A 20780-nucleotide genomic window follows, 5' to 3' on the forward strand; every position below is an offset into this window, starting at 1 on the left:
TGTGTAATTTCACAAAAAATTACTGGTCTTTGAGAAACAAGCTATAAACACCCACTCTATATCAGTATTAAACACTGCTTCTATAAATGACTGGCTCTCCTTATTGATTCTTTCTAGAAAAAATAAGGATAAGCTTCTAGAGGCCTTTAATACCTTCTTAGCTAAGTTACCCATTATTGACGCACAAGATAGTTTGGATCTTGATTTTTATTTTACTTCTCTGCCCACTATTGCGAACAAGTTATATTTGATCAATAACCTTCCAGCGGTACCTATAGAAATCAAGCACTCAGAAAAGGTTATTAATTCCATTCTTGATCTAGACCTTTTGGAGGAATAAGAGAAGGAAGCCCTCAACTTTTTGGCAGATGCAAACTGTTTATTCCCCGAAAGAGCAGTTTCTAAACTCTTTTCAGAGGTAATCCCTTTACTACCACCTAGGCAAGTTGAGTTGGATGCTATTCGACTTGAGCATAAGCTCTGGGATTGTGAAATTTTGAACCATTGGGCACCTTTTACAATTTCCTCTCTAGGGTTGTTGTGTAGGAGTCTTACCAAGCACCGAGCAAACTCTACCGAGCGAACAAAAAAACAGAGAGAGAGAGAGAGAGAGAGAGAGAGAGAGAGAGAGAGAGAGAGCCCCATGAAAATAATCTCATGGTTTTAAATTTCTAATCCATGCACTTGTCAACCCATCTCCTCAAATCCCATGTTATATTACCCAAGGGTATTTAATTCTCTTTTCCTTAAAAGTGGTCATTATTAACCGTGGCAGGCAATTGAGGGACTTACGACACACAATAGTGGTAGGATGTCCAAGTTTGTATTGATTGGCATTGCTGCTAGTAGGGAGTGATATAGGCATGGTGCCTATCAAATGTTGTAAACAATTTGAAGGCTTTTTGAAGCTATTTAAAAATGCTTCTTTTTAGCCTTCCTTTGGATGCATGCCTTTAATAAAAATAGCACGCACATAAAAAATCTAATTTGTCGATCACAAAGAGACAAGAGCAAGGAGTGCAAGGTATGCTGCTACATTGATCTCTCTCTCTCTCTCTCTCTCTCTCTCTCTCTCTCTCGTTTGTGAACAACATCAGCGCAAAGCTAATTTGCCAATAGTAGCAGCCCAAAGAGACGAGAGTAAGGAGTGCAAGGTATGATGCTATTGCTCTCTCTCTCTCTCTCTCTCTCTCTCTCTCTCTCTCAAAACAAAAAGAAAAGCTCATTTCTGAGCTGGCTATATATAACGAGATGAAAAAGCCACATAAGTTGAAAGTGATTTCAAGATTCACCGTAAAAGATACCACCACAAACGAGAGAAAAAAACCGATGTGCCTTTACTTATGCTCCTAGCATGTATAGGTTAGTTTGAAAAGAAACGAAGGGAGAATCAAGGATGATGCTTGTGCCGACACTGAAAAGAGAAGGGGAAGGGGAGGCGAAGTCGACATCGAACAGAACTAGCATCAAAGCAGGAGGTGAAGGCGGCGGGGATGAAGCAGGAAGAGAGGCAAAGACGAAGCATGACAAGAGTAACCCGCACTCTCACCATAGAAAAACTGCTTCTAAATCATCCACCTCCATAACCTCTGGTTTTAACGATCCTTTCAAAAATAAGGTGAGCAACACGATTCTCGGCATTGGTAGTAAAGTCATGATCAGAAAATTGAAGAGAACCACCCCAACGGGTCGACCATGGTAATCGGCATCGATCACTCCTGCCCCAACATCAATAGAATGTTTCCACGCAATACCAGATCCATGCGCTAAGCGTGCATATGTCCCTTCTGGAATTGCAATGGAGACGTCAGTTTTGGTAAGAGCTTTCCACGAGCAGGTACAACATCATGCACTGGAAACGTCATAACCTGCAGCCAAGGTGGAGCCGCAAGAGGGGGTGATCATGTTCGTAGAGAGCTTCTTAACGAGGAATATGGTGGGTGGTGCCATTGGAGACAGGTACCTCTAGCATGGCAAGCTTGGAGATGGGTTCCAGCGGCTCTGCTGCTGCCATGGTGAGCTTCTTCATGAAAGAACTCGTCGGTGAATGCATAGAGGATCGATGCAGCTGGCAAAAGGGCGCTCTCTCTCTCTCTCTCTCTCTCTCTCTCTTCCGACGTTGGCAAGTTAATGACAGCCTTGCTCCATGACTTGACGGCCTTGTTCCAAAACGATGAAAATCATCTGAAGTTATATTGAGGTGGGTCGTCAAACAGGGGCACCGAGGAGGTGGGAGGACTAGCCGTCGAGTACACAGGAAGCGATTTCGCACAGCAGGGCCTGGTGTAGCTAGGAATATCACAAAAGTTCAATTGGGACATACTCCCTAACTACAGTCCCGAGCATGGGCATCGAGGAGCTGATGCAAAGGACTAGCCTTTGAGTAATAGGGAGCCAGTTCACGCAGCAGGCTTGGATGTGTAGGAATAGCACTCAAGCTCAATTGGGACACACTCCCTAACTACTCCGCGGCGGTGCGGAAGCAATTAGCATAGAGTCCCGATTAAAAGAAGTAGCCAGTTTATGCACCTGCTTGTGTAGGACGAGCACACAGGTTCAATCAGGCACACTCCTTAACTATTCCGCATCGGCGCGGAAGCAATTATGATAGAGTCCTGATTAAGAGAAATAGACAGTCCTCGCAGCCTGCCTGGTGTAGGAGGAGCACAGATACACTCCTTAACTATCCCGCGTCGACGCGGAAGCAATTAAGATAGAGTCCCACTTCAGGTCACCCAAAAGCGTACTGAACTTCAAACAATTTAATCTCAATCTCCTTGTCTCTTGAACATTCCGAGTCGGCGCTGAGGATATTAGGCAACTGGATAACCCTTGACTCTTGAACATTCCTAATCGGCACTGAGGCTATTAGGTAAGTGAGCTTACTTTGATGTGCTTATTTATCGTCCATGTGTTAATCTTCTCAATCCTATCTATTCGAACATGGCCATTCAGCATACCGTGTCGGTGCGGAATAATTTAAGGCATGATCCCAATTAACAAAACTGAGCTAATGCTCTTAAAGTAAATCCTCAATTAAATGAACAAAAAGGCATAAACATCTTTATTTACTCTATCATGTACCACATATAAACCTTTCCTCACGCTTTAACTTTAACTCGTTGACAAGCTTGGAATTTTTAAAATGAAAAGAAGCAAGTTTGTTAGCGCAGGCCCCCTTACCTTGCCTAAACGCGTGCTCCTTGTTGGGGTATAAAGCCCAATGTGGTCGCCCAGGTAAGTGGGCGGGCCGCTAGGTATGTACACATATTCTTTTGTAAAAACCTAATAAGAACTCACTATGCTCTACACATTACAGTAGAGCGAGTTCACCATATCGTCGTGCTCTTCTTCTCGCACTCTCTCTCGCGTTGTACTTCCGCTCGTACTCCTTCAACTGGTATCAGAGCTCAGATCGAGGCTCGGGGCAGCACTGCAGGAGGCTAGAGTCACCAACTCAGATTGGAGTGAAATTCGACAGGCGAAGACACGGCCCCAAATCCTGTGGGAAAGCCCAAAGGGCCTGGTGTTCTCAGAATTTCATTGTGAGGTCATCTCGGCCACCGTTCGGCTTCGACAAAGGTCTGCGCAGACCATTTTCGACTACGTGGTCTCGACGGGTGCAGATCCGACTCTGCAAATTTGGGATTTTCGGCCTACGACTGCAGGTGCTGAGGATATCGACACTCCCAGAGTGTTGATTTGTGGCTGTCTACACATCGAAGGACGGCTCACAGTTCTTGGAGGCGTGTCACATACGACACGGGCGCATCTACACACAGACTCTAGGCGACATCCACTAGTTCATCAGGTAGCTTGTGTTTGCTGCTTGATATTCCAGATTTCATCCTGACATTGCAGGTACTTCCACATGGGATGTATTGTCAGAGATGATGTATGTTTGTTGAGGGTTTGCTGGCTATGAGTCACGCAGCAAACAACCGCCGCAGCGGTTACAACATATAGTGGAAAATTTGTGGATGTATGACTTTGTGGGAAGTCTATGTACTGTCAGATTTACTGCAGCCTTTGTTGAGGGTCCAGTGAGGTTTTATTGAGCTGGGGGATTCTCGAATGTTGAGATCCTTTCGGTGATACAGGTCTTGGAGCGATCCCTCGAGCACCCTTAGATAGGCAGCTAGGATGTATTGACTGTGAGTTAGACAGTTGGGATTGCATCTTTGCTTTACTGCCGTTGAGGCATTGTCACAGTCTATGATTACAGGACAGTGACAGGACAGTGAGAGACAATACAGGTGCAGGACAGGTTTACCCGCAGCTTACAGTGTCAGAGAGACAGTGTTTTTTGAGCTGTTTTTTGGTCTGTTTTTGAGCACACCAGAGCCATTTTACAAAGGAGACTCTGCCGAGATTTATGCAAAATCTGAAGCTTTCTTGGTTCATTTGACAGGTTGATATTGGTTCAGAGGTCAGTTTACAGGGGAAACTCTGCCGAATTTTTCCCAGGAAAGTAAACCATTGTGAAGCGTAGCTATGGCTGGATCACAGGACACTGCTCTTTACAATATCAAGAAGCTGGATGGAACCAATTTCCCATTGTGGAAGAAGCAGATTTGGCACGTGTTGGTACAAAAGAAGCAGATAAAACCTATAAAGCTCAAGGGGATAAAACCAGAAGATATGGACGAAGATGAATGGAGTGAAATGGATGAATTGGCACTTTCTACCATTGTGCTGACTTTGGCAGAAAGCGTTTACTTCAATGTAGCAGACGAGATGTCGGCTTATCAAGCATGGTTAAAGCTGAGTGATCTTTATGAGAAGCAGAGTGCAGCTTCACAGGTATACTAGCTTAAGAAGCTTGTTGACTTGAAGATGAAAGAAGGGACACCTATGTCCAATCATCTGAATGAATTCAACACAATCTATAGTCAGTTGTCAGCTCAAGGTGTCAAGTTTGATGAACCTGTTAGAGCTATGTTCTTGTTGATCACATTGCCAGAAAGTTGGGACACTTTTCACACAGCTTTGAGTAATTTTGCACCTCCAGATGGTTTGAACATAGCAGGTGTAGAAGGAAGTCTGCTTACTGAAGAAACCAATAGAAAGACAATGGACAAAGGCAAAGGAACAGCCTTAGTTGTCAGGGGAAGGACCAAAGAAAAGTACAAAGGTGGAAAGAGGAATCAGTTTCGTAGCAAGTCCCGCAGTGCTAAAGGCAAGAGTGACATAGAATGCTACCATTGTGGCAAGAAGGGTCACATGAAAAGAGACTACAGAGAATGGAAAGCAGAAAAAGGCAAAGAGAAAGCTGAAGACCATGGTGAGAAGAACAAGTCCTCAGTGAAGATTCAAGAAATAAATGTAACAAACACTGTTGCAGAGGATGACAGTCTAGTGTCAGGAGACATCTACTTCTTGAAGAATACAATGGACTCAGCTCTTCTTACAGCATCTGATGGAAATGCACTGAGTGACTCAGGGGCATCACTTCATGTGTCTCCAAACAAGGAGTGGTTTACTTCTTATGTGACCACTAAAGATCATGTTCGGCTAGGCAATGGGCAGACATGTGAGATCTTAGGTGTTGGAGCTATTCAATTGAAGTTTCAGAATGGCTCTTCTTTCACACTGAAGAATGTGAGACATGTTCCCGCAATTACAAAGAGCTTGATCAGCACAGGTTTACTTGATGATGCTGGCTACGTCACCACTTTTGGACAGAACATGTGGAAGATATCCAAGGGTTCTATGACAGTAGCACATGGAGTAAAGTCTGGAGGACTTTACATGATTTATGTATCAAATGTCTCTAAAAATGTAATCAATGTAACCGAGTAGCCGAACGTTTCTTTGTGGCATAGCCGGTTAGGACATATGTCCAAGAAGGGAATGGAAATCTTGTCTCGTTCTGGTTATTTGCCTGGCTTTTCATTTAATGATTTTGAATTCTGTGAACATTGTCTGTATGGTAAGAAAACACAGCAGCCACATAAGCATAGAAGTAGTAGAAGAGATACACAGTTGGCACTTGTTCATAGTGATTTGTGTGGACCTATGCCTAACCTATCTCTAGGGGGAGCTTCTTACTTTATGACATTTATAGATGATTACTCGAGGAAAGTATGGGTTTACTTTCTGAAGCACAAGGATGAAGCGTTTAGTGTTTTCAAAACGTTTGTGACACTTGTGGAGAATCAGAGTGGCAAGAAGCTTAAATGCTTACGCACTGACAATGGTGGAGAGTATGTTTCAAAGGCCTTTCAGGACTTTTGTGAGTCAAAAGGTATAAAACGTGAACTTACTGCTCCTTACAATCCTCCTCAAAATGGTGTTGCTGAGAGGATGAATAGGACCATACAAGAGAAGGTCAGAAGTATGTTGTCTAATGCACAGCTGCCAAATGGGTTTTGGGCTGAAGCTATATCAACAGCTGTTCATCTTGTAAATAGATCTCCTAGCAAGGTTTTGCAAAAGGATTCAGTGCCAGAGATGGTATGGTCCGGCAAAATGCCCTTATACAAGCATCTCAGAGTCTTTGGCTGTGAGGCATATACTCACGTTCCAAAGAAATTTAGGAACAAACTTGAGCCAAAGAGTAGAAAGTGCATCTTTCTAGGCTATGGTAATTCTGGTGAGATGGGGTATAGACTTTGGGATCCCGAATCCAGAAAGGTTGTCCGCAACAATGATGTTCACTTTAATGAATCCAAATATCATTCTAAACCAGAGAGGGTTGAGGACATTAGAAGAGTTGTCTTCCAAGAAGATGGACCTGCACGTGCAAGACAAAATGTCAGGGCTCAAGAGGAGCAAGGACAGGATAGAGTGGAACCACAGGTTGTGGCTGAGCCTGAGCCACCTATTGTGCGTAGATCTGGACGTGTCACGCGACCTCCTGATAGGTTTGTTCCATCTATGAACTATGTCATGTTGACTGATTGCAATCAGCCTTCATGTTACAAGAAAGCAGTGCAAATGAAGGACTCCGGGAATTGGCAATTGGCCATGCAGTCAGAGATGACAGCTCTGCATAAAAACAAGACATGGAAGCTAGTTAAATTACCACAGGGCAAAAAGGCTCTACCTTGTAAATGGGTTTACAGGTATAAGATCACCGCTCATGATGGTCAGCCAAAGTACAAAGCAAGGCTTGTTGCCAAGGGCTTTAAGCAAGAACAAGGAATTGACTTTGATGAAGTCTTCTCTCCGGTGGTCAAGATGACTACATTGAGATGCTTTCTTGCATTGGTTGCCATATTAGATTTGGTGTTGCACCAAATGGATGTCAAGACAGCGTTCTTGCATGGTGATTTAGATGTGGAAATTTACATGCAGCAGCCAGAAGGGTTTGTTGAGAAAGGCAAGGAAGATTGGGTATGCCAGTTGTTAAAGAGTCTTTATGGCTTAAAACAATCACCGAGGGCATGGTACCATAAATTCCACAAGTTTATGCTTTCTCAAGGCTACAAACGTAGTGAGTTCGATCACTGTCTATATACAAAGAAGGCTAAGGATGGTAGTTGGCTGATCCTTATTTTGTATGTGGATGACATGTTGATTGCTGGCAAGCACTTGGAAGAAATTTCAGCTTTGAAGTCAAAGATGGCAAAATCGTTTGACATGAAAGACATGGGTGAGGCAAGTCATATACTTGGTATGCGCATTGAGAGAGACAGATCAAAGAAGTTGATTTGGTTATCTCAAACAGAGTATATTGACAAGGTTTTGCGACGTTTCAATATGGAGAAGGGAAAGGCACTGAGTGTTCCATTGCCACCATATGTAAAACTTAGCAAACAAGATTGTCCTGTGTCTGAGGAAGAACAGGCTGAAATGGATAAGATTCCATATGCGTCTGCAGTGGGTAGTTTGATGTATGCAATGATTGCTACTCGCCCAGACATTGCATTTGCAGTGGGAGTAGTAAGTCGATACATGTCAAACCCAGGCAAGAAACATTGGGAGACAGTGAAAGGAATATTGAGATACCTGAAAGCTACAAAGAGTATGTGTATATGCTATGGGAGTCAGGAGCTAAGTGTAAAGGGTTTTACAGACTCAGATTATGCAGGTGACTTAGACAACCGAAGGTCTACGTCAGGGTATGTCTTTACATTGGCTGGTGGAGCAGTATCATGGCGTTCTAGATTACAAGATTGTGTTACTCAGTCTACTACAGAGGCTGAATATGTTGCAGCATCAGAGGCATGCAAAGAATCAATTTGGCTTAATCGACTAGTAACAGATTTGGGAATCAAAGAAGAGATGCCTGTGTTATATTGTGATAGTCAAAGTGCTATACAATTGGCTCGCAATCCAGTTTATCACTCAAAGACAAAGCATGTGGATGTGAAGTATCATTTCATCAGGGAAATGCTCGAGGATAAGCAACCTCAGCTTGTCAAAGTTCACACCACAGAAAATCCCGCTGATCTACTTACAAAAGGACTTCCCTCAGAGAGCTTTGCGCATTTTCGCAAGCAGTTAGGTGTAGGGTAGTACATCACTTCTCTACATCTCTTGTATATTAGCTTGTATAGTAGCTTCTCTCACACTTAAAGTACCACATTGGACTTTAAGTGGGAGGTTGTTGGGGTATAAAGCCCAATGTGGTCGCCCAGGTAAGTGGGCGGGCCGCCAGGTATGTACACATAGTCTTTTGTAAAAACCTAATAAGAACTCACTATGCTCTACACATTACAGTAGAGCGAATTCACCATATCGTCGTGCTCTTCTTCTCGCACTCTCTCTCTCGCGTCGCACTTCCACTCGTACTCCTTCACTCCTATCCCTTGCTACCCTAAAATAAGGCATTATTCTAAATTGTCCTGTGTAGACACGAAATCAGCTAGAGTAGTGTCCATGTGGTTTTTGTTACGTTTGTAAACATCAAGAGTCATGCTTTGGCATCGCTTTGGTGGATTACATGCTCTGCACATAGTTGAACAATGCGATGTGACGATGACCAGGGTTGGAAAACAAAAAAAGTGCAGCTCTTTCAAGACTATATGAAAATAACATAGATGTAGCTTGAGACATTGAAGAGGTTTTAATGATAATAAGTTGAGAGAATGCATATTAGAAGGAAAATGAAGCATAGAGGCGTAGTTCATTAACATTATGGAGGAAAATTGAACCCGAGAATAAGTTGAGAGAGGTGTAGTCAATTGAGGTTCGGGAAAAAAACACAACCTCTTGAAATTTTCTTTCCCTAGGTTTTGGCCTTTTCAAACTTAGTATCTTGAAGAGCATGACTCATGTAAAAAAACACTGATGGTTTGTCTTTCCCAAGAGATTGTGGTTTGTAAAAAGTGGTCTTTGATTTCCTCCATGCCCTTTGAGTAGGTGTGTTGTAATTCACATTTTGAAGAACTGCTAGTGTCACAGCTTCACAAGTGACTTCATAAAGAACAATGTCTTTTTAATAACCAACTGAAGCACACATACTTGCATATTTAGCCTCATAAATATTTTTTGTTCTTGGAACAAAAGCACCTCACTCGTCTTGAGCAACAAATATGTCTCCCTAGTGTGGCACTATTGGAATCTCATCGTGCAACATTGACAAAAGTAGAGTTGTTCTAGGGATTGTGAGTTTGTGTGGGGCTAGAGTTCTAGCATAGCAACGACTTTTTGAGCTAAGTTTTATGGTCCTCTATGGATTGGCTATTTTTTTGGATCTCGTGTAATTTCCATTTCAAGACGTGTTCCTATTATACTTGCGATGTTTCAATAGCCATTGTTCACCTTATCAATTAGGAATTTATATTGTCACAATGATCACCTTCTATTGATTGACCATTTTGTTGGACTGCCTGCACTTGACCTTATGGTGGGGCTTAATATAAAAATGCTTTTGTGTTACAATTCTCTTTACTTTTGCTCGGAAAAATGTTGTGCTCGGTTTTTTCCGTTCGATGTATGGATTTCCTCTTGTGTAGTATTCCCACGGACATTGTTGAGCAATGTAAAACCTTAGCCTTACATTCTAAACATCTTTTGGAACAAGATGTTCTCTTCAAGCTTAAACAAGTCAAATTATCAGATGTCGATGGTAAAAAATGTCCAAGCTCTTCAATCATTGCTCGCACCAAAGGACTCTCTCTTATGGACAGGGCAAAGGATCAAAAACGGTTTCTGAGAAACTGTTGGAATTCCTATAAACCCTTCCTTAAATGCCAATGCAAAAGGGTGGATCCAAAATCCAGTTGTTCCGCTTCAATCATTTGGTTTGATCAGTTTTTGTGGTACATATTCCAGAATTTACCAAAGTTTTTTCAATTTTCATCCGGATTTGCCCAGGTTTATGCCTTTATTGCCTCATTTCCAACTGAATTAAGGCATGCGGTAATCATCTATTATCAGTTTCATGAACACATGCTAGAAGCAGCTAAGGGACTGGTCCTATACACACTTGGGACTCCACTTCTTCAAAAGCTACACAACACACCTATTTCCAACACAATCGAAACCCTACTCAAACCACCCAAAGGCAAGGAGCAACTAAAGAAGATCACACACACACCAAGCAGCATGGCGTCAACAAGCAAGAAGCTAAGGCAATTCAGAGGATCTGAAGACTATGGAGATACTCCCAAAGCACTTGAATACCCAAATTCTAAAGACCAGGTACATTTACTTATTACAAGAAATAATGGATTATTACATTTTGAACGCAATGTTAGGATGCATGGAAGATTTGTTCACATATTGTTTTGTAACAAATTTATGGACTTTATTAATCCTCATAAGTTTTTTCAAACATTGATAAATGATTTTCACATCAATAAAGAACTATCTAAAATGAGGATTTGCTTTGGTTGGAAATATACCAAAAACTTGAACCATACTCTATACAAACCATCTTCTATGTTTGCCCAGGAAATTCATGAAGCACAACCATGTGGTTGTTTAACTCATAAAAGGTTTTCCAACTTTTTAGTGGACTTAGAACCATTTGGAAGACATGTGATCACCACTAACCCTAGCATAGCTAGACATTAAACCTTCCAAGAATTTATCAAGAAAGGGTTAAATCACATACCATTAATAGCAGTAAACCCTAAGTCAATAATAAAAGAACTTAGCAATGTATGGAAGACCTTATGTATCCTTTTAGGATGTGAGGATAGTAAAACTCATTACAATTATATCCAAGGTTCAGTTAATGAGATGTTTTCCCAAAGATTTCCATTTTATAGGCAAAACCAAACTCCCTGGTACAAGAACACAGACTTGATGGATAAAATAAATTATATTTTACAATATTTATTTATATGCGGACTGGATAAATCTGCGCAAACTCCAATATTCATATGTAAGAAACTCATTCAATTAGCAGCAAGGAGAAGGCTTCCTTGCTGGAAAGCCCCGAATTCTGTCTTCTTTCTTCACAAGAGGAGGAAATTTGCTAGGCCATAGGATCTTATACCCAAGAGATTGGGTTAGAAACACCGTCTATGTTCTCTCTCCCATATCTTATGGGAAATTTTAAAATCCATAAAATGGAGTTCAGATGGATCACTAATGCACATAATTGTGTATTTACTCCTGCTACAACTATAATCACCAAATTACTCAAAGGATTAATACAAGGGTTTAAAGAATACACCGTAATTATACATAAAAAGCTACATTTGTTTTCTGGAACACAAACCAACGGATATTGGATGATTAATAATCAGTACGATTTTTTGATTAATCTACCAAAACATATTACAAACATTCATTCCTTTGATATAACATCCTGTTATGAGGCTATCCCTCATAAAGGCACGCATGGACTGCTTGAGGTACTGCTCAACATTATTAAACTCATAAAAAGTATAAAATATCTTGGGTTTAAGAAATACGCAAACAGATTGTGCTTACAAAAAAGAAAAGTGAAGTGGTCTGGACATTTGAGTATTTACATAACATCAATAAGTTTGTTCTTGATAACTGCTTTACAAAATTAGGCAAACATATTTATCGCCAAGAAAAAGGTATACCAATGGGATATAATTGTTCACCATTGTGGTGTAATTTGTATTTGGCATGGTATGAAATTGAATACATAAAAAAGCTATCTCGGCTGACACGATTTGATATGATCTTATATTCATGGAGGTATATGGATGATTTGCTATTTGCTAATAATCCATTTATTTCACAATGTCTAAATCACCAAAAGCCTTTGTCCCAAGAGGACCCCTTTACAATTTACCCTTTGGACATTATTGGGATTAAAGACACACACAAGACGAACCAAACCACATATTTAAATACACACATCCAATTGTGCGAATCAATTGAAGGGGAGTATGTAACATACACAGCATGGAAAAAAGACAAATTACCATGCCCTAATGTTTCGTTTATTCATGCAGCCAGTAATCGACCAAAAAAGATGGCATATAATGTATGCATATCACAAGTTCTTCCCATATTATATAATGCATCCCAAGAATCGTATGTGGTAACATATTTAAATAAACTAGTCTCTATGTTTGTAGAGAATGGTTTCAAAAAAGAGAAGGTAATTACATGTATTACCAATTTCATTGAGAGAAATCAATTTTCAAGCATTAGATCTAACATCAGTACCTTAAAACAGAGAATTGGTAGAGGATAGGTCCACTTGGTGGCCTATCCTCCACCAAGTGCACCTTTCCTCAGGGATGGGGGAGGGTCACACACACACACACACACACACACACACACACACACACACACACACACACACACACACACACACACACACAATATAGAACACAGAATGCACGCTGACAAACACTCTGTGATATTGCACACATATACACCCATTCAATTCCCACCCCACACACCCATGCCTACTATAAGGTTGACCCCTTGCTATATGTTCGACACTTCATGCCCTAGTTTTTTGGATCTGCTCCTTGCTTGCCATACTCGGCTCATTGCTTGCATATTTGAAGTGTAAACACATCTTTTGACACACACACACACACACACACACACACACACACACACACACACACACACACTTGTTCAAAAGTATTGCTTACAAAAAAGAGAGGGTCTATCATAAATAAGAGCAGATAAAACCGCCTTGGTTCCTCTTCCATCACGGTTAAGCCGTCCATTACATGATCACACAAACAACTATCGCAATAGAAACATATGGCTGGTCATTCTGTATGGGGCAGGATACGATTAGCTAATGCCATGCTTAAACCTCTGGTTCGGGGAGAATAATCAAAGTATCCTCGTAAGTAGGGACCAAAATGAGGACTTAGGAAGAGCTTGTGATGAGGAATAAATTGTGCCAGTAGGAATAATCGCTCTGAGAACCCGCGCTTCATAGACTGCTTAACGTAATAGTACTTCGGACCTAAACCCATGGCCTCTTTTACCATTGCCAGACTAATGTTCTTCTTGAAATGCTCTCGACCCCATAATGTTACTCTGGTGAGTTTATCTTGATATGTCCACCACTGTGTTTGGGTTACAGTTGTCCCCTGGTTCGGAAAGAGAAGGCTGGCATATTTTTTGACAAATGATCTACGAACTAACTCAGGAGTCTGCTGCAGGTGTTGGACTGCAATAGCTAATATCAGATCGATGTTTAAATCCATAAGGGATTAGTGTATAACACACACTAAACTTCGTATACTATTGCCACTCCAAGGCTTCCTTACTCTTATACTAAAAGGGATGGTACTATGGCTATGATCCAACTCAGGTCTAAACACCAAACATTTGGTATATGGAGAATAGGACCTATCCATGATAAATATAAGGAATCATGGTTTTAGTTCTCTGAATACCATGCATATAGTTGCTTATGAAATAGTATAATCTAGCATATAAAAAAAAACCCCCTTCATCTTGTACTGATGTACTAATACCACTCCAGGCTGAGCTTTGTACAAATTGTGAAAATACTTTAAAACTTTTTTTCAACCTAGAAAAAACACCTAAAACATGGGCGATATGGAAGTTTTTTGCCTATATATAAAGGGTACCTAGAAAAGAGTACATTACTCCTTAATAGCCTAGGATTGGAATTGACTAATCGGCTCTTAATACCTATTACTGCCTTTACAATATGTTTGCCTACCTGGCTATAGCACCCCTTGTCTACCTCTCGGAACCACTGACCCGTGGGATTGAGGGCCTGGCATAATGTATCCTTCTTAAGTTGAAATAGGACTATTACTTCCTCAGGCAAGTTTCGATCTAACTGGTGGTAGGTGTTATCATCTGCCTTCACAACACCTGTTTCTGACAAACCTTTCCTTACATGGCTGCCTGGCTCTACACGCCAGACCTCGGCGGCGATTGGGCGCATTCATCTGCTTTGGCTGGGTGGCATGCACCTATATCATCCTCTCTCAATGGTGTGACGGTTTGCATATCCTGGGGGATCTTTGTTCTGGACGAATTTGATCATAACAGTACGTGCAGGGAGGACACCGAGCCTATATAAACCTGTGAGTAGTATTACTCACTTGGCATATTGTTACTGTATGAGGTAATGGAATTTGTAAAAACTTTTTTACATTGAGTGGTGAGGAGGGTTCTGCACTCTGTTGAAACAGTCTTCTACTGTCATGACGAATGGGAAGGAAGTCGTCGTGGGGGCTGTTCTGCCTACTGCTCCGAGTTCACATGTCGAATAGTTAAATATCTGTATACGATGAAAGTATATATTTTCTTTGGTACTACGTTTTGTTCTGACGTGGAATGAATCTCTTCATATCTATTTTGTTGCTAAAACCTGCAAAACTGAGTGACATGATAGTTAAATATGGTACCCTGTGATACTTTTTTGTAGTGGGAATATCCCCTGACATGTGACAGATTCTGTTCTGATGCGAATTTGATCTCTTTATAATTTGGTTGCTAACCAGCAAAAACTATGAGAAATAGTTGGTAAAAAATGGTACCCTATGGAAATTTGTGAATGTAGGGGGAATATCCCATGGCTTGTTACTGGTTCGTGAGTATAATAAAATGTAAAAAGATGCTGTGTTTCATGTGCATGGCTGGGTGTCTGGTTTGAGTACAGGCATGGGGAATGATGATCCGGATACTAATGTAGTAATTCTTGGCGTGATGTAAATCCGGTATAGAGAGCATATCTCTAGTGCTGGTCGTATATGGATGCGACTGGTTGACTAGTGGTAGAATGGTATCTCTACCTCTGGTCATATTTCTATGACCATGTTTAGTTTGATTGGTAAACTAAATAGTTGGTATCCTTTGATATTATGTATTTGTTTTTGATACTATGGGTTGTTCTGGGCGGGAAAGATCTTTCCATACTGGTCGTTCAGGTCTAGCTGGCTGCTAAATAAATTCTACATATGGTGCCCTGTGGTACATATGTGTACAAATGGTATAACTCCTGGCATATGAATGGTTTGTGACAGGTAAAAACTGTAAAAAAACTGCCTCAATTCTCATAATTATGGGTGTACTTTCTGGTTTTGGCAACAAACCTTGGTGATGTGGTTCCGAAAAACACACCGTATTATGATTCTTCAATGCTTGTTGAAATTCTTGGGTAAAGGAAGTATCTCCACTTCAAATCATAATGTGCCGTGTTCTTTTTGGCTTCTGAAAATCTACAGTAAACACTTATCTAAATGGCGTAGCATGTATGCTAGCTGTACATATTTTGTCTACTAGAATTAATGAAGTGGTTTTTTTGGAGTGAGAATCAGGCTTGTATTATATGGTTCTATTTCCATGATATCTACTGGTGGGTTTCTCACCATGTATTTAACTAAAAAAGGGGGGGGGGGGGGGGGGGGGGGGGGGGGGGGGGGGGGGGGGGGGGTATTAATTTCATGGATAGGTGCTATATGTCTCTTTAAACCAAAAAGACCTAGGATCGGGATATTCATTGATAGTTTGCAATATGATATCTCCGACCAAGTAACTTGGTTTATAAATGTAAAAAAAATTGTAAAATAAGGCTTTACTTTCATGATTAATGGCACTTTTTTTTTTGAACAAAACAAAGGGATGATGATCCGAAAATTGTATATTACTTCAAGGTTTGATGATTCTGGGATTTGGTTGCTTATTTGATATGATATCTAGATCGTCTACTTGGACGGATTATAACCATAGTGATTGATATTGGGTTTTCAAATTAACAAAGCCTTAAGGGAGTATAAATGAAAGATCAAAATACTAAACTTGTATTTATAAAAAAATACCTCTCTTCTATCACCTCAAAAAATGAGTATTTTACTGCATAATTATCTATGTGGTACCTTTGGATCCATATAAAAACTAAACAAAAGGTTTTTGAAAGTGTGCTTTGAAGAAAAAGCAGAAATATAGAATCAATTTTTAAAAAAAGAAAAAAAGAAAAAAATACACTTAAGGATTGTTTGTTTTATCATTGTGACATGGATAACAACTGGGATGCCCATGCTTCACCTGTATACGGTAAACAATTGCTAACCGAGCGTTTTCTTGTTTACTATGGATGCAGGTGAGGGCTACCTTCTTTGAGTAAAACAGGCTATTCTTTATGTTTTGAAATTGATGCTCGTTTGAATGGGGAGCAGCTCTATTACCATTCTTTGGGATTGTAATTTCCTATGATGTATTCTTGGTTACTGATACCATGTACATAATTTATTTTCAAACATGCAAATAAATTTTTGTGCATAACCCTTATACTTGTCTAGGATCTGGTTGTCCATGAACACTTGTGTTCGTTTGCGTATATATGTATTTAAAACAACAATGCACACACACACACACACACACACACACACACACACACACACACACACACACACACACACACAATATATGGAACACAGGATGCATGCTAATAAACACTTTGTGATATTATAGACACACAACCACACAACACACATGATCATAAAGTACCATAGAAAAAAAGAAGTAAGTTTTGTTAACATGCCTCCACTAACCACGCCACAGGCGACAACATCATTGGCGGAAGAGTGATAGAAGGACGGATACCTCCAAAGCAGGATACGATGATGGATTTCAAAGCCAAAAACCCCCCTTTTTTTCTTTTCTGTCATAGACAAGCCCTTTATTTTGTAACTGATTTGGAATTCTCCAGAAGCATGTATGCACCCTTGAATTTATCAGGTTTACCCGACATTGAGTAAATAATTGGCATTTATAAGGTTTACCTGGCATATATGAGGTTTACCTGGCATTAGCAAATAATTGGTTTGTATTCGCATAACTAATGGGTACACGGACCTACGTGTAGTACCGGCACAATCACAAGATACAGTTTCAAAAGAGCTCACTTTACGGGAATTGGCTCAATCATACAAAAAAAGATTGTACCTTTTGATACATCACGTAACAAACTGGATAATATCTCAAAGGAAGATATGACTTTAATATTAATAAAGCTTAAATAAAGTAGCACACTGCATAACCTCTAAACTAAGCAATTCTAAAGCTGGAAACGTAAATTGGCAACACTGGCATATCGCTCTGCTGCAAGCCTTTAAGGCAACCAACGACTAGGCCTTTAAGACACCGCATATCCAAAGCCTATATAGAAGTGCAGGTAGCACATGAATTCATTATCACACACGGCAAGCACACACGCTAAGTTGCATACTCTGTAGCGCTTCCAACTTCCAATAGATTGCTTAGGCCAAACCACTCACCTAAAGCTATTGCTTTAAACATGCAAGCATGAGCATGTAAGCTTTCCTGTAGCGCTCATATAACAATACAAACTCTCTACACACACACAGTACACAGTAGACGTAAGCAACCAGAGCTCGCAAGCGAACGTAGCCTCCTACTCTCTCAAACATCAACGAAAACCACCGGCCTCAAGCAGAGGAGGGCATAGCTTCACAAAATCCGCAGCATACGACACACTATCCGGGAGGACCAATTTGACAACCTATTTCCTGGTCGTAAATATACAGAAGGTAATTATGGTTTTAAAAGCATGAATTGGTTGATACACATTCAAGCGTAGATACATGATTTAGGATTATATACATGCATATATTAGCAATAGGGAATCTCACATACAGTTGCAACATGAGGAAGCTCCACATACGTTAAGCAGTGTACGCAATAAGTTATGAATAACCGACACAAGACTAATACATTACCAAGACCAATCTTGGTTGGGTATTGACATACTTATACATACTGTTCGGCATTCATGTACAAAAGCATATACACACAAACACAAGTAAGCATCACATTAGTATACAAACCGATTATATAATATGCATAATTTGAAAGTTGGATCATACAATTAATATCTATACACATAATGATTTGACAGTTGAAGGTAACAGTTTCAAGTGGTACATTGCCTTGAGCACTAAGTGGGAAAGAGGAACACTACAGATGTCTACTGAAAGCAATAACTAGGTGAATTGATACAGAAAGCCGCGAGTACAATTGTGTTTAAGCACTGATGTTAAAAAAGATCTTTCTTTTTTCCTTGTTGGTTTTTTAAGATTACTATCTTGCATAAAAATGTATGAAAAGTTTGAAAGAGGGTATATGACAACCTTCTGTGAGGACAAATGTCATTGTGTAAGACTGGTTTTTTGTTGAAAAAAGAAAGGTTTTACAAACAAAATGCTGCCAAAATTTTCACAATTTAGATATACTTATAAATTGGAATGCTGACTTATAAACCATAGAGATAAGAAAGCCCCTAAGGTAGCATTTAGTAGAATATCTAAGAATGATAAACTCATATGCGTAACCATTGGTTTTTTTATGATTACTGTCTAGCATAAAAATGTATCAAAGATTTGGAAGAGAGTATATGACAACCTCCTGTGAGGACAGAGGTCATTGTGTAAGACTGATTTTTTTGAAAAAAGAAAGGTTTTATAAGCAAAATGCTACCAAAATTTTCACAAATTAGATATACTTGTAAATTGGAATGCTGACTTATAAAACATAGAGATAAGAATGCCCCTAAGGTAGCATTTAGTATAATATCTAAGACTGCTAAACTCATATGTGTAACCATTGTTTTTTTATGATTACTGTCTAGCATAAAAATGTATCAAAGATTTGGAAGAGAGTATATGACAACCTCCTGTGAGGACAGATGTCATTACGTAAGATGGGATTTTTTGAAAAAAGAAACGTTTTACAAACAAAATGCTGCCAAAATTTTTACAAATTAGACGTACTTATAAATTAGGATGCTGACTTATAGAACATAGAGATAATGATGCCCCTAGGGCAACATCTAAGTATAGTATCTAAGAATGCTAAACTCATATGTGTAACCATTGGTGACAAACAGGGGTACAGGCAGACAGCTAGGATGAGCATCACTCGAGATGTATTTAAGGTACAACAGATTCGGGACAAGCTCATGATAGCACATAAAGAGAAAAAGGGAACCAAGCCAATAGCAACTAGAGACCTCATCTCCAAGCCATGTAAACCCATAAAAACTTTCACAGACCGTAGTCGACCCTACTTGCATAGACAAGCAAAAGAAAACATAACATATAATTAGGAGTAAGGTTGGGGATCCAGGGTGTGACAACAATAACAAGCAGTGGGGATTGCTTGATATACCTGTCACTCATTTTTTGCAAATTAATTCTAATTAATTGTACTTGTGGTTGGTTGGCAGGTAAAGATCCATGCTTTCATCTGATAGGAGTTCTGGCTTAAAAGCTCCTACTTTTTCATGTATCGAAGTATCTTGTAATAAGTTTTATATCAAAAAGTTCTACTTTGCTTTGTTCTTTTCACAATATGGTAAGTGCAAACAGTATTTAAGTTCTCTCAGTATATGATTCTAAGTGATGGGATTTTACACACACACACACACACAGAGAGAAGCCGCTAGAATTTCCTTTTTCAACTCATTTTCTGTGTTAAACTACTTATTTTTAGGCTTTTGTAGATTGCCTACAAGTGGCTATTCACACATAAGGTTGCTTTTTTGAAGGGGTAAATCCACATGGAGGACCAAAATTTTGTGACGTATGCTAGATGTAAAACCATGGAGCACAATATAAACCCTCACTCATTAGGCCTCACATTTTGTAATGCATGTTATACATGTGATCAGCATTTATCGACATTGTTGGCCTCAATATGTGAAGGTAACATTCCAATTATGTTATCTATGTCAAATACCTTTAGCAAGAAGAAATCCAAAGGCGAAGCTAACATGAACAACAGAAGTGGCAACAACAACAACATAAACTTCAAAGGCAAGAGACCTATCAGAGGAGCAGCTAATATAGTCGAAGAAAAAGAAGCTGAGGATGAAGGGGAAGTTTGTATCGTTACAGATGTACTTTGATGAAGATCCATTTCTACTCTCTCTAGTTCAAGGGGAGGTTTTTTTTAATCATCCTGTGTGGATAGATCTTGTCATCCTGTGTGGATAATGTCATCCTGTGTGGATAGTTGGGTCTTCATTATGTATGACATGCCCAAGGGGAGGGTTGAAAGGTGGGCATGGGAGCTCCTTCGACACTTAGTTCAATTTTTGATGTGACACATATTACATATATGTGTGTAGCCTTTTGAAAAGGCACTTGGAGATATGAGCTGTCGGATACTGGTTGTGAGACTTTTTGTACATAAACCCTTCCTTTTGTATATGAATAATAATATATGCTGTAAATATATTGTATGTACATTATAGTTTATTGAGTCTCTCTCTCTCTATCTCTCTCTCTCTCTACTGTGTGTGTAGTCATGGTTGCTCCAAGCTTCAAACCACCTTGAGCTCATTGCACACACCACCCAATCCCTACACAACTTCTAGACATGCTACGCAAGATCGTAACATGGTGAGACATCTTGTAGGTTACCCT

The 20780-nt window shown here is 39.9% G+C and overlaps 1 pseudogene; it reads right to left on the reverse strand.

Moving 5' to 3' along the window:
- Positions 1-1411: 1411 nt before the first annotated feature.
- Positions 1412-14275, reverse strand: LOC147423847 (uncharacterized; annotated as a pseudogene).
- Between the last annotated feature and the right edge of the window lie 6505 nt (positions 14276-20780).

Source organism: Adiantum capillus-veneris, chromosome 26 (genome assembly GCF_014529385.1).
Source record: "Adiantum capillus-veneris isolate H3 chromosome 26, ASM1452938v2, whole genome shotgun sequence".
NCBI lineage: Eukaryota > Viridiplantae > Streptophyta > Polypodiopsida > Polypodiales > Pteridaceae > Adiantum > Adiantum capillus-veneris.